The sequence below is a fragment of the Pelophylax lessonae genome, assembly GCF_965119305.1.
Source record: "Pelophylax lessonae genome assembly, chromosome: 3".
Lineage (NCBI taxonomy): Eukaryota > Metazoa > Chordata > Amphibia > Anura > Ranidae > Pelophylax > Pelophylax lessonae.
This window is the reverse complement of record NC_138770.1, coordinates 375,952,323-375,975,170: the sequence shown is the minus strand read 5'-3', so window position 1 is coordinate 375,975,170 and position 22,848 is coordinate 375,952,323.

Here is a 22,848-nt window from a genome sequence, read left to right as displayed (position 1 = left end):
TCATGCAGCTAGTGCCAGTGCCCATTCATGCAGCTAGTGCCAGTGCCCATTATTGCAGCCTCGCCAGCGCCCATTATTGCAGCCTCGCCAGCGCCCATTATTGCAGCCTCGCCAGTTGTCCAGAAAGCAGTCAGCGCCGAGAGGTAGAAGGGGGCGGCCGTCGCCGAGGAGAAGGAAGGACGCGCTGTTATTGGAAGTCCCGGCGCCTATGATTGACGTCGGCATAGGAGGCGGGACTTCCGATGACAGAGTGTCCAATCTTCTCCTCGGCGCCGCCCACCCCCTTCTACCTCTCGGAGCTGACTGCTTTCTGGACTTTTTTTTTTCTTTGTTATATCGGCGTATAACACGCAGTGCTACTTTTTCCTCCATTTTTAGGAGGAAAAAGTGCGTGTTATACGCCGATAAATACGGTAGATACCCAACATGTCATGCTTCAAAATTGGGCATGCTCACAGAATGGCGCCAAACATTGGTACTTAAAAATCCCCATTGGCAACATTTAAAACATTTCTACAGGTTACCAGCTTAGAGTTACAGAGGAGGTCTAGGGCTCAAATTATTGCTCTCGCTCTAACGATTGCGGTGATACCTCACATGTGTGGTTTGAATACCGTTTACATATGTGGGCGGGACTTGCGTATGCGTTTGCTTCTGCGTGCGAGCTAACGGGGACAGGACACTTTAATTTTTTTTCCTATTTATTTTATTCATTAATTTTTTATTTTTACACAGTTTTACAAAAAAAATGTTTTGATCATTTTTATTCCTATTACAAGGAATGTAAACATCCCTTGTAATAGCAATAGGCATGACAGGTCCTCTTTATTGTGAGATCTGGGGTCAAAAAAACCTCAGACCTCACAACTACACTAAAAAAGAAAAAAAAATTGTTGAAAAAGAAAAAAAAACAAAAAAACACCCAAAAAAACGGCCCTTTAAACCGGTTGCTAGGCAACGACTTTTGACGTAGCTTCGGTCCTCCAAGACCATAGAGTTGAGTGAGGGCCATCTTGCCCTCACTCGACTTCCTGTCTCTGAGGATCCAGGACCGGATAGTTTTCCCCACTGCCGGCGAGTCCGGTAAGCTGGGAAAACGTCTGGGACGCGGCGGGAGGGGGGGCACCTCTTTCCCTGCACCGTAAGGGTAATTACAAAATACAGGTGGCAGGTGACGATGACTGATGGGTTGACAGATGTCGATGACTGATGGGTTGACAGGTGACGAGGACTGATGGGTTGACAGGTGACGATGACTGATGGGGTGACAGGTGACGATGACTGATGGGGTGACCAATGACGATGACTGATGTGGTGACAGGTGACGATGACTGATGGGGTGACAGGTGTCGATGATTGATGGAGTGACAGATGACGATCACTGATGGGGTGACAGGTGACGATGATTGATGGGGTGACAGATGACGATCACTGATGGGGTGACAGATGACGATCACTGATGGGGTGACAAGTGACGATGATTGATGGGGTGACAGATGACGATCACTGATGGGGTGACAAATGACGATGATTGATGGGGTGACAAGTGCCGATCACTGATGGGGTGACAAGTGACGATGATTGATGGGGTGACAGGTGAAGATGACTGATGGGGTGACAGGTGATGGGCGATGGTCATCGATGGGTGACAGGTGACGAGCGATGGTGCACGGCGGTACTGATGGCAGTCTCTGATGACAGGTGCACTTTAGGCTATGTTCACATGTGTTCGTAGCGATCACGGGCAGAATCGCCGCGATTCTGCCCGCGATCTGGAAATCATTGCAAATTGCGGGACGCCTGTGCGTTTCCCGTGATTTGCAATAGCACCCCAATTGCTGTGCGATGTTGCCGCGATTTCTGTCTGCTGAATCGCAGTAACATCGCGCAAACAACGCATGACGCCCCAAAGAAGCTCTTGTACCGGATCACATGTGAACGTAGCCTTATGGGTGGCAATTTCTGGGCACTGATGAGGTGACTGTTGGGTGACAGGTGCAATTGGGGGGCTGAGGACTGTGTGGGGACAGGTGCTTGTGCTTTTACTTTGACAGGTATACAGAGCAGTAACTCACTGTTTCTGGCTCTGCTCTCCTCACACTGGAAACAGTGTGTGAGGGGAGAAGAGCTAGTAACAGTGAGTTACTGCCCTGTATTTACATTTTGTGAATGGCTGTGAATGGATTCACAGCCGATCACATAGTAAACAGCTACTGTCAGTGGCTGTTTACTACTGCCAGTGACTAGCTGTGTTCCTAGGGAACACAGAGCCACAACATGACCGCGCAGCGCGCTCCCGATCGCGCATGCGCGGTCTTCTTCTGGGCGTCTCTATTGTGATCGGCTTTGTGATTAGATCACAGCCAATCACGTGGGAAACAGTCATGCCCATTGGCTGTTTCCCCCTGCCAGTGACGCACTGTGTCTCGGGGACATGCCGCCACCGACAGCGCAGGGCGGTGCACATATGATCGCGCGCCTGCCCTGCCTGAATGGGCCGACGTCATATGGCGTCGGCCCAGAACAATGGCCGCACCGCTCCTCCGTCATTTGACGGTGGGCGGGCGGCAAGTGGTTAATGTACTTTTTTTGCTTAATTTTACACATGCACATATAGGTTTGTTGGATTTAATTATATTTTTTATTTGGCTATGTAGCACATTTTCTATTTATATATCTTTAGATAATTCTTTTTAACCTTAAAAGTAAGGTTTGTGCAAGATATTATAAACAACATGTTAATAATTGAGTAACAATCTTTATTAAGAAGAAGCGTTTTGATGAAAAAAAAAAAAAAAAGGACAGAAAAGGGAAACTGAAATTATTAGAGGCATGGCACATTTCAGGTATAAAGAAATACTATTGTAACTGAACTGAATTTATTCACCCTTGAAAATAGGTAATTGAAGGGAAACTATAATGGTTCTCTAGGTGTTTTGATATTTTATATTTGTTTTGATATTTTACATCTTTATGTATACAACCAATTAACATTTTACCACATGACACCCTTCCTAAAAACTTTCAACCAGAAAGAGTGTTTTAGAACACATAAGGAGGTATTTATCAAAATTGAAGCAAAAAGAATATGGAACTACATGGTAAGTGATTAGCGTATATCTTTAGCTTGTTCAGTTTTAATAAATTCAACTCAATGTAAATATTTCCAAAAATGGAGCAAAACTTTCTAAGATTTATTTTTCCTGAATTGCATGTCTTTTTTTACCAATATAATGACATTTCTGCTTTTTTAGCAGAGCCATTATTATAGAATAGGTCTGTACTATTAATAATGACCCAGCAAGGATATGGTGAACAACAGTTCTGTCCCAATGTATATCTTATCATTTTCAAGTTCCAGGGTAATCAAAACTTTTGTGATTCATAAATATTTAAAGTTTTGGTATGCACTGGTTTTCTCAGCAATACCTTTTTAACAGCGTTTCAAAATCATTTTCTTGCCAATAATTTTTTGGCATACCAACATAATGTTCACACCATTTTTAGCAGACACAATATGTTTTTTGGTAATATGTTTTAAAAAAAATCTACATTTTTTAAATAAAGTGAGAAATGGACGAAAAGTACACAAAGCAGGTTTAATTCCCTTTTTGGTATATTTATCATTATTCAGAATTTTTTTTACAAATTGTTTTCTTGAGTAAAGAGACACCAAATATGTGTCAGTCAGTGCTTTATTGTTAATCAACAAGTATTTATATTTTAGATTTCAAAATATGAGGCAATTTCCATTACTGTACCCTGACTTCAATAGTTGCAATCCATTGATAATTTAAAAAAGCAAAAAAAATTGACAAATCGGATTAAGACATGCTCTTTCAAACCTGTAACTGTGATTTCTTTAATCAAATTTAGATGGCAAACTGACAATAAATGCCTTTGTACCTTATCCAGTCTCAGGTACATTTATCAGGTGGGTGTTTAATCTGTAGAAACTAAGGTCCTCACAAACCATAGACGCTTACAGTCCAACCTTTCCACACTAAAATCAAGGAGCCTGACAGTATCATTTGCTATGTAGTTTTACTCATTTATTATAATTCTGCTGTCTTGAATGTCTTATGTTGCAGAAAATGGATCCCTGTAATTAACCTAAGTAGGTATATGAAAATTCATTGCTCTGTTAAAAGGTCATCTTTACTGAGCCACTCACCTTGATGCTCCTAATTAATAAAAGTTTGCAGCAAAGTCTGACATGCTTTGGCTGTTGATTTGGTGAATACTGTCCAGTGGCTGACCGGAGCATGAGTTTAATTTTGAGTCTGTCTCTGCCACATTAATTTGCTAACTGTGCTGAGAAAATTTAATGGAATAACCACTGAAGCATTTATGTGACCTTCCTCACGTGTACAGAACAGCATTCTTTCTTGTATGCTTGTCTTTTATAATCACAAGACATACCGAGTTCCTATTTTAGGTAAGCATTACACATATATTTCAGTAATGCATTCATTGCTTTAAAACAAATTATTTTTCTGCTTTTTATATGTTGCCAATACTGATCAAAACATAATTAAATGTATTGGAATTGAAATGAAATAATTTTTTTAAATATCCCGCAATATTTCTGTATTTTAATTTTAGTAACTTGTATTTACTATCACTTTCTAGAAATCAAGCCTGCTGCTGCTACTGCCATTGCAATGACAATTCTTAGTAAAGATGACTTATATTTAAAGTGGATTTTAACCCCATTCATGAAATCTGACCTGGGCACATATATCTGTAGTGTTTACTTATCTCTCCAAAGCTCTAAGTCCCGTGTCTTTCTGCTGCTCTGTTACTCTGTTATCAGCATGAAAACTTCTGACAAGTTCTCCGACATAGGATAAAAGCAGCTGGAAATTTTTGTCGGGGAAGGGACTTTGAGACAGATAAGCAGAGAGCTTATCTGTTCAGAGCACAGCGCTGCAAGATTCTTCATTCCTCTGTTTGTGTGGAGGGGGGTGTGTGCCTTTCCTCAAATCAACTCAAAGACTGTATGCACTGTTGAACATTTTGAAGCATCTTTGTTGTAAGGTCACATGAAGCAAAACAAATCTCTAGTTCCACACATTAAATTAGGATCCAGTCACGCTTATGCGGGACATTGGTGCACTTGCTTTAATACCAGTTATGCAGTATGTTAATGTGCTTTGATTTAACCACTTCAGCTCCGGAAGGTTTTACCCCCTTCCTGACCAGAGAGCTTTTTGCAATTAGGCACTGCGCTGCTTTTACTGATATTTGCACGGTCATGCAATACTGTACCCAAACAAAATTTGCATTCTTTTTTCCCACAAATTGAGCTTTCTTTTGGTAGTATTTGATCACCACTGAATTTTTTTTTATGTGATATAAACGAAAAAAGATAGAAAAAAATGATATTTTCTTCTTTTTGTTATATAAAAACTGCAATAAATTTTTTTGTCATACATTTAGGCCAAATGTATTCAGCCACATGTCTTGGGTAAAAAAAATTCAATACGCGTATGTTTATTGGTTTGCACAAAAGTTATAGCGTCTACAAACTATGGTACATTTACTTGAATTTACGCATCTTTTAGTTTATGACTGCCTATCCCATTTCTTGAGATGCTAAAATGACAGGGCAGTAAAGCCCCTCCCCTCCTAAATTACCCCTTTTTGGAAAGTTGACACCCCAAGGAATTTTCTGAAAGGCATGTTGAGCCCATTGAATATTTCATTTTTTTGTGTCAAGTGATTGAAACAAAACAAAAAAAAATTACACAATGTTATCAATGAAATTATATATTGCTCACACACACCATGAGTATATGTGGAATTACACTCCAAAATACATTTTGCTGCTTCTCCTGAGTATGGGGATACCACATGTGTAAGACTTTTTGGGAGTCTAGCCACGTATAGGACCCCGAAAACCAATCACCGCCTTCAAGTTTTCTAAGAGCGTACATCGTTGATTTCTCTCCTCACTACCTATCAGTTTAGGAGGCCATGAAATGCCAGGATAGCACAACCCCCCCCCCAATGACCCCTTTAGGAAAGTAGAAACTCCAAGCTATTTGCTGAGAGGCATCTTGAGCATTTTACAGATCTTGCTTTTTGTGAAAAAGTTTTGAAAATGGAAAAAAAATAAATGAATACATTTTCCTTTTCTTTCTTCATTTTCAAAATCAAATGAGAGCTGCAATATACTCACCATGCCTCTTAGCAAATACCTTGGGGTGTCTACTTTGCGAAAAGGGGTAATTTGGGGGGGGGGGGGGTTTGTGCTATCTTGGCATTTTATGGACTCTGAAACTATGATAGGTAGTGAGGATGTAAAATTAGCAATTCATGCCCTTAGAAAGCCTGAAGGCAGTGATTGGTTTTCGGTGTCCTGTACATGGCTAGGCTCCCAAAAAGTCTCACACATGTGGTATCCCACCATTAGAATACCACACTGCATCCACCCACTTCTAATATTGGGCATACCAGCACTGTTCTTTTTTTCATTCAGCCCTAGGGCTGAACAAAATAAAATAACGTAACAGATTCCTGCAATCTGTGCCAAAAAAAGAGTAAAAAAAATATGGTGAAGCATAGGGGCAATCCGCCCATATGTCCACCCCTGCCCCTATGCTTCGCCATATATGCCCTTTTTTTAACTGTGGTGGTGAAATCACCTCCTACAGCGCTGGAGTCACTGATTTTACGTATTGTGAGAGCAAACCCAGTTGCTGTCAAAATAAGCAAATCAGTGATGCAGCTGAATGGCGTACTTGCAAAGCCAATAATGGTTAACAATAAAACAAAGCAACAGTACAGTAAAACAGTAGAATGACATACCTGCAAAGCATACAATGATTAACAATAAAGCACAGTAACAAAAAAATTATACAGTACAGCATAAAATACAGTAAAACAGTAAGAACAATAAAATGACAACTATTTTTGGCTTTTATTTATTTTTTACAATTTTTTATGTTTTTTTTTTGTCTTTTTTACACTTCTATTGTAACTATAAACGTTCCAGGTTAGGGTCTCTCAAAATGTGATAGCCATCAGACATCTTTCAAGACCCTGTGTGCCCTAAACTGTGCCGTGCTTTACCCTATACTAGTGTCTGGTAGCTACGGAAATCGTCACCGATACAGAAACCAGGTTGGTCAGGACATGAGGGTCAAAAATAGCAGGTGTCACTCCTATATACGCGCTTGCTACAGACACATCTTTTTTGGGGTGCTCTTTAGGTAGGGGTACTAGGGAGGACATCAAGAAAATGCCTCTCAAGCAGCTGGATCACTGCATCTTGATTGGGAAATTGGGCCACAGCACCTTCTGGATACAAAAAGGCTGTGATGATCCCTTCATTAAAATTTTAGGAAGGATCCACTTCTTCCAGACGCTTTGTATAGTACATTAGCATTGAAAAGAGCCAAATGGAATAAGTATACAGACACTTTTTTTGTACCAGCATCTGTCTGGCCTTATGGGCAACTAAGTACGGCCCCATCATCTGGTCCTTGAAGTCCACCCCTCCTATTTTACAGTTGTAGCCATGGACACAGAGGGGCTTTTCAACAACACCAGTCGCTGTTGTAATTTGGACTGCCGTATCTGCGTGGATAAAAGACAAAACAAAAACAGTTTGTCCTTCCACCTCACTGCAAACAATTCATTGCACCTCAAGCAGACTCTCTCCTCCCAAGTGGGGCATTTACAAGCCATTGGGGAAGCCCCGGTGATTAGATTTCACGATGCCACATGCGCCAATTCCTAATTGAAAGAGGTGTCTGAAAAGTGGCACGCTTGTATAGAAGTTGTCCACGTATGAATGGTACCTTTTTCCAAATCAGGGTGACACCAAGTCCCAAAAAACTAAAGCAAAAAGGTCCCCTGGGGGTGGGACTTTGGATGGCAAAGACCAGAGCTTGAGTAGATTTTAACAACTTTATTTAGTACAATCTTGAACATTCATGAAAAATATGTGAAAGTTGCTATGTACATAAATGACAAACATCAGGTGATTAAAAACAAGTGGCCAAATAATACATCACAGATAAGAATGGCTGGGATTTCTTGGAGCGAAGGGACCAGACGCGTTTCGGTTGGTAACCTTTCTCAGTGGTCCAGCAGAAAAAAATCTCAGACTTGAAAACACATCCTAAATGTGATGTGAGAAAGAAGGCCACAAAACTTAAAAACAAAGCCAGGAGAAAACCTATGGCTTGTGCTATCGAAAAGATTCGCCGGGTATCAGCCTCTCCGGGTCTGTATTTAGCCTTGAAACAGAGTTTATACCAATTGAGGTGTCTGATGGCAAAGTGTAGATGGCAATATGAGACGAGGGGGATGCAACTACCCCACAAGAGACTCCCACGAGGATTACCAAAAGGGTGGCCCGCACTGTAAGGCGTGGTAAGAGTAAGTGTCCAACGTTGATTCCCTAAAGGGGGGATATAGTAGTCTAATCAGTAAGTACGTGTCTCCTTCTATGGAGGAGTTCCTTGTATCCCTTCGATGTTGTATAATGGCGCTGCTCCCTATGTAGTCTGGGCAGTTGGGGGCTCCACGCTGCTATCTTTTCCCTCATGAACCAGGAAACTACATGTATAGCCTGTTGCCCTGTCACAGAGCTTATACATCTTGACCCCATATCTGGCACGCTTGCTGGGGAGAAACATTTTAAAAGCAAAGCAGCCACAAAACGTAATCAGGGACTCGTCAATGCAGACATCTTGTTGGGGGATAAACAAGGCTGCAAATTTTTGGTTGAAGTGGTTTACGTGGAGCCAGTCATATTCAGGGTCACCCCAAGGACAACAAAGTTCATTGTCATTGAAGTGCATGAACCGCAATATATGCTCGTATCTAGCCCTGGCCATGGCAGCAGAGAACAGGGGCATATGATGAATTGGGTCAGTGTACCAATTTGACCGCAACTCACTCATTTTAGTAATGCCCATGTTGAGGGATAGGCCCAGAAAGGTTTTAAATTTGGGAACTGTTATAGTTTCCAGCCAAAGTGTCTAGCAAGGGTCACATTTGGGTTTGCAGGGATAAATTGATTAGCATACAAATTGCTTTGTTCCACAATAGATCTGTACAGATCTGCCGTGAAAAACAGCTAGAAAAAATCAAGGGGAGTAAAATTGGCTGTTTCCACCTGAATTCCGGCTTAGCTAGTGAATAGGGAAAGTACGGGCACTGCAGAATCTGTGGGCTGCCAATCAGGATTTGCAGGTACATCAGGAAGGGTACTGCGGGACACCACTTGTGCTAGCCCATACACTAGCCTGAACTGCACTTATGGGACTCGCCAAGTCACCAAGTGTTACTGCAGTGCTGGCATGTCGACGACCAGGGTGTACGAGGCCGCTGGTGCTCGCCAGTTCATCAGAATGTTGAGTGACACTAGTATCGACGAGAATCATGGGTTTTTGCACCTCAGCAACAGAAAAACGAGGTTGGGTATGCCTGACCTTAGAAGGAACCTCTACTCCATCATCAGACGTCACTTTCCAACATGGACACAGACAAACACACAGTAATTTCTTCAGAATAACAAAAGGTAGGCATCTGAAACAAAGTTTGTTAAAATCCTTGCAATGTACATAGATTACCCAGAGTGGAGTTACTTTTTTAAAGCAGCCTATTATTTTTGAATGCCATTCCTAACACACCAGCATGCACCAAAAAGGTGTATGTAACGTGTCTGGCAATGTAGCACATGTTAGTGTGTTAAAGTGTGTTGCACAGCAACATACATCTGTTGGCAAGGTGCGTTGGGGTGCCCATCAAAATGAGTAGCACCACATCGTAAAAACACAGCCAAAGTGCAAACTCCAAACCATATCTGTGTGATGCATACAACCTTCTAAACTGACATTTACATAGAAAAAAGTGTGTGTACATTGCTGGCAAAATGGTAGTTTTCAGTCACTTTGTTCTGTTTATAAACAGAGTGGCTGGGGGTTCTCTTTATCTATAGTTATACTAGATGAAGGTCAGCTGTACTTGGTAATAGGAGACCCCCCCCCCACATACTCCCCGAGCTCATCAGTAGTATATGGGTCCTTTTACACGGGCTGTCCGTATGTCCGTTTTTCATCCCATTTTTTTGCGGATGAAAAGCGGACATAATGCATGTCAATGGGATTGCGGATGTCAGTGGATGACCATCCGCTGACATTGGATTTGCGTCCTTTCCTATCAGTTCCGTTTTTTGGAACGGAAGAGAAACCTATTTTTCTTCTGTTTAAAAAAATGTAACGGACGCAAAAACGGATGTCAGCGGTGTCATCCGCTGACATCTGCAATCCCATTGACATACATTATCTCCATTTATCATCCGCAAATGGATACGATGATAAACCGACATACGGACCGGATGACACAAGTTTCATCCGTGTCCATAAAAAAAAGTGCCGGAGCGGATCAAAAAATGGTCCGCACCGTGTGAAAGGACCCTAGGGGCATGGGCAGGGATAGTGGTAGTATCATTGCCTAAGTATGGTCATAGCCATATTTGGTTATGTTAATGTCCAAATATGGGCATTTGCCCATATTTAATTGACAACAAAGAGAGAGCCGCTCAGGTATCAGTTCAATAGGTGGTGCTGGTCAGATCCGCCGTCCAAGCTATGAAGAATCCAAAAAAGTAGACCGCACTCAGGAAAGTAAGATGAAAACAATCAAAACTCCTTTATTCTTCTTCGGTGTAGCAGACAGACAGTACAATGCACATAACAGACGTGCCGGGTTAACGCGTTTCACGAATCAAATCGCTTACTCATAACCATACACTGAGTGTATGGTTATGAGTAAGCGATTTGATTCGTGAAACGCGTTAACCCGGCACGTCTGTTATGTGCATTGTACTGTCTGTCTGCTACACCGAAGAAGAATAAAGGAGTTTTGATTGTTTTCATCTTACTTTCCTGAGTGCGGTCTACTTTTTTGGATTCTTCATTTGCCCATATTTAGGCAGTGATGTCCCCCCTATCCTGTCCCTTTGCTGGAGTGGAAGGTTTTGAGCCCCTTATAACCCCAATATCAGTGCTTTAACCACCCTGCCTACCTACTGGGGAGCTTCAACACATTAGAGCCAGCAGCAGGATCCAGGGACCCAGAGATCAAGGAAGAAGGGATAGTCTATAAAGGGGCCTTATAAGCCACGACTGGTCTCCTCACTGTTGGCACTCAGGAACTCAATCCATTTCAATTATCAGCAAGAGTGCCCCCATTTACTCAAAAAGAAGAGCAATCATAGTGCTTTCTGCTAATTCACCACTATTTTTTATTATAAACTGTGATAAAATACCACTCACAATGATAAGTGCATCATAATGGTACATACATACTGGCATCATACAAGCCAGTATTTCCCCTTAAGATGTATGGTATCCAAGTCACTCCGAAAATAGCGCTCTGTGTACCTCCAGTTGAGTAATGTAATGTCATCAAGCTCCTCCTTACACATTAAGTGACTAAATCACGTGACTTCCGGGGGGGGGGGGGGATAGGACATCATGACGACCTGCCGCTTATATGGAATTGTGTTGTTTACTTTGCTATGGCAACCCAAACTAATTATCTCTCAGCTGCTATTTTAATGAAGTCTCCTCTCTAGTGATCATTATACTAAGTATGCTCCTCCATTTTACCAATTACCATAATAATAAAGAACTTGCTGACAATAGTACACTACTGGATAGATGCTTGTGGTTAACACAGCTCCCATTCCTACCAAGACATAAGCAGTCAATGAAGCAGAGTTCCTTTTCTGCGGACAGGCCTCTGCTAGCTGCCTTTGGTTCCCTCTTCACAGAATGCAGAGATCCCCCTTGTCCCAGTTAACTCAGGCCCATGAGTGTAGTCTTCAGCACTCATTTTACCTTTTCTAGGAGAAAGTGGACACCAGACATTCCAACCCTTGCTGCATGAGCAGAGCCCACTCAGATGTTAGGCATTTATTTTTCTCTTCATCTTCTTAGCACACAACAGAAGAATGTCCAGTTGGGTTTGGTTAAAGGAACCCAAACGTCACTTCTGAAAATTTGGAAAGCAATTATTCCAGTAAAAAACAATAAATAATCATTTACTTCTCAAAAAAGTGTCACTTTTACATTTTTAGGTAGCAAATGCCCCAGAAATAGGGAGCTTGCCTGTAATTCTTCCTGTTGTTTTCATTCCCAAGGGGAATTCCTCCTAAAGTGTTTTTTTTACAGGCCAAGACACAGCATGTTTTCTATCCCATCGTGCAGAGATGTATAGTAACTAAGTAGAACTACTTCACTACTGTACTTAAGTACTAAAAGGCGGTATCTGTACTTTACTAGATTACAATTTTCTCCTGCTTCCAATTCTATTTCGATGAGTTTAATACTTCTACTCCGATATTTTTTTTATGTGCTGCATAATTACTCGTTACAATTAAAAAAATTACCACTGCCAGAACAGTAGATGGCAGGTTTCATGAAGCTCAAAAGAAATGTGTATAATGTGTAAATCAGCGCATACAAAAATAAATGCTACTGTATAAGTACAAATAAAAGCTGCTATACCAAATCTTTCCACTAAAAAGAAAATATGAAACAAACAAATGGGGGTACAGTGCTTAAAGTGAAAAGTGCATCAAAAACTACTAACAAAATGGCTGTGCTAATAAAGTGCCTGCAATAGATATATATATATATCATTGCCAATGCCCAGTGCACTGCCCATACTCCACACAGTATCAAAAATAAAGTGACATGTGCTAAATGCAGTGAAAATGATTCCCACAATGTAAATTCACATAAAATATGACCATAAAATCACAATTAGGGTTGAGCGGACACCTAGATGTCCGTGTTCGACGGGTTCGGCCGAACTTTAAAAAAAAGTCCGGGTCCGTGTCCCGGACTTTTACCGAACTTTTCCCGGACACCGAACCCCATTGAAGTCAATGGGGACCCGAACTTTAAGGCACTAAAATGGCTCTAAAACACCAAAGGAAAGGGCTAGAGTGCTGCAAATGGCAGCAAAACGTAATTAAGAGCATGGCAAGTGCTCTGCAAACAAATGTGGATAGGGAAATAACTTAAAACAACAAAAAAAAAAACAGAAAAATAAAACAATGTTCTTCTTCATCTCTGAAGGACGAGGCCCATATGGAGTAGGAGGGAGGTTGAGGTGGTGGTGGATGTGGCGGTGACATAGGCATGCGCACAGGGTGTGCCGGGTGTGCCTGGGCACACCCTAATCACCTAGGGCACATAGCATTGCCAGTGAGGAGATGGGAAAGATCTCCCTCGGACCTGCTCTGCTCTATTTCTCTTTGCCTACAGGTACATGGCCCCGATACATTACTCTCCCTGCTGGCAAACACATGCATGTGTATTTCAACTTTGGGGTGCACACCTTAATGCAATAGGCTGCGCACACCTATGGGTGGTGTAGGTGGAAGCGGCGGTGGAGGAGGACCAGGGCCGGATTAAGAGCATCATGGGCTTGGTGCTGAGGATTTTGAAGGGCCTTAAGGGCCGTGCCTTGCCATGCACCCAGAGGAGGAAGGGTGCAGCCATGCATGCCTAATTCAACATGGGATGCTGTCTCTGAAGCCCATAAACACATCCATGCATCGGCAACTGTCCCTCCTTGTCCGGCCTTCGCGCTGTGTGGGGAGGTTCTGAGGGTGCTGCCTGGGGAAGCGAGCATAGAAGCCAGACTTCTGTGTTTACAAGTGACAGAAGAGCGGTAACAGTGAATATGGCCAACCCGGGGCCTATATAAAAGGTAGGGGCCTGGAGCTGCAGCTCCAATAGCCCCTACGTTAATCTGGCCCTGAGGAGGAGGACGAGGTAGCCAACACTGCTTCTTTTCACAAATTTTAAATGAGGGTACACCCCAAAAGAGTGAGAAAGAGCAAAAATGGAACAATGGCTGGGTAAGGTCGGTATCCATTGCTATTCTGCACAAGGTACGGAAAAGTCCCGTGGGATCCATGCCTGGTTCATTTTAATGAACGTGAGCTTGTCCACATTGTCTCTGGACAGGCGGCTGCGCTTGTCTGTTATAACGCCCCCAGCCGTGCTAAATACCCGTTCAGATAATACACTGGCTGCAGGGCACGCCAGCACCTCCAAGGCGTAAAGGGCAAGCTCAGGCCATGTGCCCAATTTGGAGACCCAGAAGTTGAAGGGGGCAGACCCCTCATTCACTACATGTAGGCGTGTGCACACATACTGCTCCACCATGTTGGTAAAATGCTGCCTCCTGCTAAGACGTTCCATCTGAGCTGCTGGTGCTGCTGTTTGTTGTGGCGTGCTGACAAAGCTTTTCCACATTTCGGCCATGCTAACCCTGCCTTCTGAGGTGCTGGCGGTGCCCTGGTTGCGTTGGCGACCTCCTCCTCCTCCTCCTCCTCCTCTGCCTTGTGCTTCCACTGCGGCCCCGCTGTCAGATGGGAATGCCAGCAGCATGGCGTCTACCAGCGTGCGCTTGTACTCGCGCATCTTGCGATCGCGCTCCAGTGAGTGAATTAAGGACGGTACGTTGTCCTTGTAACGGGGATCCAGCAGCGTGGCCACCCAGTAATCAGCACAAGTTAGAATGTGGGCAACTCGGCGGTCGTTGTGGAGACACTGCAGCATGTAATCGCTCATGTGTGCCAGGCTGCCCAGAGGCAACGAAAGGCTGTCCTCTGTGGGAGGTGTATCGTCCGTGTCCTCTGTATCCCCCCAGCCACGCACCAGTGATGGCCATGAGCTGGCCTGGGTGCCACCCTGCTGTGAACATGGTTCCATCTCCTCCTCCAGCTCCTCCTCCTCCTCATCCTCCTCATCCTCCTCATCCTCCAGAACTGTGCCCCTGCTGGACAATTGTGTCCCTGGCGTTTGTGTGTGCAGGAACCCACCCTCGGAGCCCCTTGCGAATGACTGCCCTGAAATCCTCTTCCATCATCGCCCGAATTGTTTTTTCAAGGAGGCATAGAAGTGGGATAGTTAAGCTGAGAACGGCGTCATTGCCACTGGCCATGTTGGTGGAGTACTCAAAACAGCGCAACAAGGCACACAGGTCTCGCATGGAGGCCCAGTTATTGGTGGTGAAGTGGTGCTGTTCCGCAGAGCGACTCACGCGTGCGTGCTGCAGCTGAAACTCCACTATGGCCTGCTGCTGCTCGCACAGTCTTTCCAGCATGTGCAAGGTGGAGTTCCACCTTGTGGGCACGTCACATATGAGGCGGTGAGCGGGAAGGCCGAAGTTACGCTGCAGCGCTGCCAGGCGAGCAGCAGCAGGGTGAGAACGCCGAAAGTGCGCACAAACGGCCCGCACTTTCTGCAGCAGCTCTGACATATCGGGGTAGTTTTTAAGGAACCTCTGCACCACCAAATTCAGCACATGCGCCAGGCAAGGGATGTGCGTCAAACCGGCTAGGCCCAGAGCTGCTATGAGATTTCGCCCGTTATCGCACACCACCAGGCCGGGCTTGAGGCTCGCTGGCAGCAACCACTCATTTGTCTGCTGTTCCATGCTCCTCCACAACTCCTGCGCGGTGTGTGGTTTGTCCCCCAAACAGGCAAGTTGTAAAACTGCCTGCTGTCGTTTACCCCTGGCCGTGCTGAAGTTGGTGGTGAAGGTGTTACGCTGTCCGGATGAGGAGGCGGTAGAGGATGAGGAAGCGGAGTAGGAGGAGTTAGGAACAGGAGGCAAACTGAAGCGCCCTGCAATCCTCGGTGGTGGAAGGACATGCGCCAAATTGCTATCCGCCTCAGGCCCATCCGCCACTGCATTTACCCAGTGTGCCGTTAGGGAGATATAACGCCCCTGACCGTGCTTACTGGTCCACGTATCGGTAGTTAGGTGGACCTTGGCACAGATGGCGTTGCGCAGTGCACACCTGATTTTTTCCCCCACTTGGTTGTGCAGGGAAGGGATGGCTTGCCTGGAAAAGTAGTGGCGGCTGGGCACGACGTACTGTGGGACAGCCACCGACATAAGGTTTTTAAAACTGTGCGTCTCCACCAGACGGAATGACAGCATTTCAAAGGCCAATAATTTTGAAATGCTGGCATTCAGGGCCAGGGATCGCGGGTGGGTAGGGGGGTACTTCCTCTTCCTCTCAAGTGTTTGGGAGATGGAAAGCTGAACGCTTCCACGGGACATTGTGGAGATGGTTGTTGGTGACCCAGGTGGTGGTGTTGCTGACAGATCGTCTGTTTGCGGGGTGGCAGGTGCCGGTATCACTACAGATGTGGCTGGAGCGGCCAAGACTGCAGCAGAAGAGGAAGCAGGATGAGCCAGAGACGTTTCTTGGTTTTGAAGGTGTGTACTCCACTGCAGCTCGTGCTTTGCACTTAGATGCCTGATCATGCAGGTTGTGCTCAGGTTGAGAAGGTTTATGCCTCGCTTCAAGCTCTGATTGCACAGGGTGCAAACCACTCGTGTCCTGTCATCAGCACATTTTCTAAAGAACTTCCACGCTAGAGAACTCCTTTGAGCTGACTTTGGTGCGCTCGTTCCCTTGCTGCGTTGGGCAGTAACGGGCGTAGTGTCTAGGGCATGGCCGCTCCGCTTCTGCACCCTGCTCCCTCTTCTGCTGTGCTGGTGGCTCTGTGCGACCACCGCCTCTTCCTCCAAACTACTCAGGTCACCTGCATGACGCTCATTCCATGTGGGGTCGAGGACCTCATCGTCCTCCACATCATCTTCCACCCAGTCTTCACCCCTGCCCTCCTTGTCGGTCTCCACAATGCTGAACGCCGCAGCAGTTGGCACCTGCGTTTCGTCATCATCGGAGACGTGCTGCGATGATCCTTGCATGTACTCATCTTGAGAAATAAGTGGTTGGGCATCGCTGCACTCAATCTCTTCCACTTCTGGGGCAGGGCTAGGTGGATGGCCCTGGGAAACCCTGCTGACAGAGTCATCAAAAAGAAGAAGAGACTGCTGTATGGCTTGGGGCTCAGACTGCTTGCCTGATTTGCAAGGGGGTGAGGTGAAAGACGGTTGGACATCGGCTGCAGGTGCCAACTGTGACCTTTCTGCAGTAGACTGGGTGGGAGACAATGTGAAGGAACTGGAGGCACTGTCAGCAGCAAACCAATCTACTATCGCCTCCACTTGTTCTGGCCTCATCACTTCTAGGGGCGTATGATGCCCTACCAAATACTGATGCAGGTTCTGTCGCCTACTCACACTTGAGGAAGGTGTTTCACTTGTGCGTGTAGCTGGCACAGATCGACCACGTCCTCTCCTTGCAACAGGAGCTCTACCAGCAGCACCACGACCCAGGCCACGGCCCTTATTTGACGGTCTCCTCATATTTCTGTAATTTAAGATCTTGCCCTAGAAAGGTTTTTATTGAATAGCGGAATAGGAAATATGATCCAAAAAAGTGTATGTATCTCGCACGTACAAAACCACACTAGGCCCCAATTACTATTGTTTGTACCCCTAAAAGGATGGTTGAGGAGTAGGAGGAGGAGTATGGAACAGGCAGCACCCTCAAATCTTCAGAAGTATGAGATGAACCCCAAAAACTTGGAAAGGTGGATCTCACACGTACCGACACAGACTATCACGCAATTTAATTTATCCCCAAAGGTTTTAATTGAATAGCGGAATAGAAAATATGATCAAAAAGAAAGTGTATGTATCTCACACGTACACCACCACACTAGGCCCCAATTACTATTGTTTGTACCCCTAAAAGGATGGTTGAGGAGTAGGAGGAGGAGTATGGAACAGGCAGCACCCTCAAATCTTCAGAAGTATGAGATGAACCCCAAAAACTTGGAAAGGTGGATCTCACACGTACCGACACAGACTATCACGCAATTTAATTTATCCCCAAAGGTTTTAATTGAATAGCGGAATAGAAAATATGATCAAAAAGAAAGTGTATGTATCTCACACGTACACCACCACACTAGGCCCCAATTACTATTGTTTGTACCCCTAAAAGGATGGTTGAGCAGTAGGAGGAGGAGTATGGAACAGGCAGCACCCTCAAATCTTCAGAAGTATGAGATGAACCCCAAAAACTTGGAAAGGTGGATCTCACACGTACCGACACAGACTATCACGCAATTTAATTTATCCCCAAAGGTTTTAATTGAATAGCGGAATAGAAAATATGATCAAAAAGAAAGTGTATGTATCTCACACGTACACCACCACACTAGGCCCCAATTACTATTGTTTGTACCCCTAAAAGGATGGTTGAGCAGTAGGAGGAGGAGTATGGAACAGGCAGCACCCTCAAATCTTCAGAAGTATGAGATGAACCCCAAAAACTTGGAAAGGTGGATCTCACACGTACCGACACAGACTATCACGCAATTTAATTGATCCCCAAAGGATTTAATTGAATAGCGGAATAGAAAATATGATCAAAAAGAAAGTGTATGTATCTCACACGTACACCACCACACTAGGCCCCAATTACTATTGTTTGTACCCCTAAAAGGATGGTTGAGCAGTAGGAGGAGGAGTATGGAACAGGCAGCACCCTCAAATCTTCAGAAGTATGAGATGAACCCCAAAAACTTGGAAAGGTGGATCTCACACGTACCGACACAGACTATCACGCAATTTAATTGATCCCCAAAGGTTTTAATTGAATAGCGGAATAGAAAATATGATCAAAAAGAAAGTGTATGTATCTCACACGTACACCACCACACTAGGCCCCAATTACTATTGTTTGTACCCCTAAAAGGATGGTTGAGCAGTAGGAGGAGGAGTATGGAACAGGCAGCACCCTCAAATCTTCAGAAGTATGAGATGAACCCCAAAAACTTGGAAAGGTGGATCTCACACGTACCGACACAGACTATCACGCAATTTAATTTATCCCCAAAGGTTTTAATTGAATAGCGGAATAGAAAATATGATCAAAAAGAAAGTGTATGTATCTCACACGTACACCACCACACTAGGCCCCAATTACTATTGTTTGTACCCCTAAAAGGATGGTTGAGCAGTAGGAGGAGGAGTATGGAACAGGCAGCACCCTCAAATCTTCAGAAGTATGAGATGAACCCCAAAAACTTGGAAAGGTGGATCTCACACGTACCGACACAGACTATCACGCAATTTAATTGATCCCCAAAGGATTTAATTGAATAGCGGAATAGAAAATATGATCAAAAAGAAAGTGTATGTATCTCACACGTACACCACCACACTAGGCCCCAATTACTATTGTTTGTACCCCTAAAAGGATGGTTGAGCAGTAGGAGGAGGAGTATGGAACAGGCAGCACCCTCAAATCTTCAGAAGTATGAGATGAACCCCAAAAACTTGGAAAGGTGGATCTCACACGTACCGACACAGACTATCACGCAATTTAATTGATCCCCAAAGGTTTTAATTGAATAGCGGAATAGAAAATATGATCAAAAAGAAAGTGTATGTATCTCACACGTACACCACCACACTAGGCCCCAATTACTATTGTTTGTACCCCTAAAAGGATGGTTGAGGAGTAGGAGGAGGAGTATGGAACAGGCAGCACCCTCAAATCTTCAGAAGTATGAGATGAACCCCAAAAACTTGGAAAGGTGGATCTCACACGTACCGACACAGACTATCACGCAATTTAATTTATCCCCAAAGGTTTTAATTGAATAGCGGAATAGAAAATATGATCAAAAAGAAAGTGTATGTATCTCACACGTACACCACCACACTAGGCCCCAATTACTATTGTTTGTACCCCTAAAAGGATGGTTGAGCAGTAGGAGGAGGAGTATGGAACAGGCAGCACCCTCAAATCTTCAGAAGTATGAGATGAACCCCAAAAACTTGGAAAGGTGGATCTCACACGTACCGACACAGACTATCACGCAATTTAATTTATCCCCAAAGGTTTTAATTGAATAGCGGAATAGAAAATATGATCAAAAAGAAAGTGTATGTATCTCACACGTACACCACCACACTAGGCCCCAATTACTATTGTTTGTACCCCTAAAAGGATGGTTGAGCAGTAGGAGGAGGAGTATGGAACAGGCAGCACCCTCAAATCTTCAGAAGTATGAGATGAACCCCAAAAACTTGGAAAGGTGGATCTCACACGTACCGACACAGACTATCACGCAATTTAATTGATCCCCAAAGGATTTAATTGAATAGCGGAATAGAAAATATGATCAAAAAGAAAGTGTATGTATCTCACACGTACACCACCACACTAGGCCCCAATTACTATTGTTTGTACCCCTAAAAGGATGGTTGAGCAGTAGGAGGAGGAGTATGGAACAGGCAGCACCCTCAAATCTTCAGAAGTATGAGATTGTGTTCACTGTACCCCACAAAGATTGTGTTCACTGCACCCCACAAAGATTGTGTTCACTGCACCTCAAAAAGGATTTTGTTCACTGCACCCCACAAAGATTGTGTTCACTGCACCCTAAATGGATTTTGTTCACTGCACCCCAAAAAGATTGTGTTCACTGTACCCCCCAAAGATTGTGTTCACTGCACCCCACAAAGATTCTGTTCCCTGTACCCCACAAAGATTGTGTTCACTGCACCCCACAAAGGATTTTGTTCACTGCACCCCAAAAAGATTGTGTTCACTGCACCCCAAAAAGGATGTTGTTCACTGCACCCCAAAAAGGATTTTGTTCACTGCACCCCAAAAAGATTGTGTTCACTGCACCCCACAAAGATTGTGTTCACTGCACCCCACAAAGGATTTTGTTCACTGCACCCCAAAAAGATTGTGTTCACTGTACCCCCCAAAGATTGTGTTCACTGCACCCCACAAAGGATTTTGTTCACTGCACCCCAAAAAGATTGTGTTCACTGTACCCCCCAAAGATTGTGTTCACTGCACCCCACAAAGATTCTGTTCACTGTACCCCACAAAGATTGTGTTCACTGCACCCCACAAAGGATTTTGTTCACTGCACCCCAAAAAGATTGTGTTCACTGCACCCCAAAAAGGATGTTGTTCACTGCAACCCAAAAAGGATTTTGTTCACTGCACCCCAAAAAGATTGTGTTCACTGCACCCCACAAAGATTGTGTTCACTGCACCCCACAAAAGATTTTGTTCACTGCACCCCAAAAAGATTGTGTTCACTGTACCCCCCAAAGATTGTGTTCACTGCACCCCACAAAGGATTTTGTTCACTGCACCCCAAAAAGATTGTGTTCACTGTACCCCCCCAAAGATTGTGTTCACTGCACCCCACAAAGATTCTGTTCACTGTACCCCACAAAGATTGTGTTCACTGCACCCCACAAAGGATTTTGTTCACTGCACCCCAAAAAGATTGTTTTCACTGCACCCCAAAAAGGATTTTGTTCACTGCACCCCAAAAAGGATGTTGTTCACTGCACCCCAAAAAGGATTTTGTTCACTGCACCCCAAAAAGATTGTGTTCACTGCACCCCACAAAGATTGTGTTCACTGCACCCCACAAAGGATTTTGTTCACTGCACCCCAAAAAGATTGTGTTCACTGCACCCCAAAAAGGATTTTGTTCACTGCATCCCAAAAAGGATGTTGTTCACTGCACCCCAAAAAGGATTTTGTTCACTCCATCCCAAAAAGATTGTGTTCACTGCACCCCACAAAGATTGTGTTCACTGCACCCCAAAAAGGATTTTGTTCACTGCACCCCAAAAAGATTGTGTTCACTGCACCCCACAAAGATTGTGTTCACTGCACCCCAAAAAGGATGTTGTTCACTGCACCCCAAAAAGATTGTGTTCACTGCACCCCACAAAGATTGTGTTCACTGCACCCCACAAAGGATTTTGTTCACTGCACCCCAAAAAGATTGTGTTCACTGCACCCCAAAAAGGATGTTGTTCACTGCACCCCAAAAAGGATTTTGTTCACTGCACCCCAAAAAGATTTTGTTCACTGCACCCCAAAAAGGACGTTTTTCACTGCACCCCAAAAAGATTGTGTTCACTGCAGCCCAAAAAGATTGTGTTCACTGCAGCTCACACACAGAAAAATTGATGTGGATCACTGACACCTGCCTATCTCCTATCCCACACCACACAGCAATATCGATTGTAGTTTGTAGAACACAGTTTCCCTAAAATTCAGCAGCAGCAGCCTCTCCCTAACAGGATTGAGAAGAGATCGTAGATCAGGATTGAGTGCAGAGTCACCCCACCCCCCACACAGCAATATCGATTGTACTTTGTAGAAGACACTGACCCTATAATTCAGCAGACTCTATCCCTAAAATACCTACAACTCGCCCTGCCTAAACACTCCGACCTGTCCCTCAATTCTATCCGGACACAAATGGTTTTTTCCTGCCTGTCTTTCCCTAATCAGCAGCCAGCACGTTGATGTGTGCTCTGTCCCTGATCTAAGCAGCAGAATGAAGACGCTGCGGCTGCCTGGAACTTATAAAGACTTGGTCACATGCTTCAGACGGCCAATCACAGCTACTGAGACATTTGCAGGCATGGCTGGGATGGCTTAAGGCACACCAGTTAAACGATTGTTGATTGGCTGTTGAAAGCCCGCCATGAAAAGAGCGCCAAAGCATGCAAAACCCGGAAATAAAACGACCGAACACGGATTTTTACCCGAACATACAGTAAAGTGTCCGTGTCCGTGTTCGGGTACAAAAAATCCAATTATTTGGTACGAACACGAATAATACAGTCCATGTTTGCTCAACACTAATCACAATAAAATAAGTTATGAAATAAGTTAGGTCAGGTGCAAGTTGAAGTCTGTAAACTTTAAAACGAAAAGTCCATAAATGAATTCCAGTGTGCAAAATCTAAAGTTAAAGTGAAAAAAATTAAAGTGAAAAGTGCATCAAAAACTACTAACAAAGTGGCTGTGCTAATAAAGTGCCTGCAATATATATATATATATATATATATATATATATATATATATATATA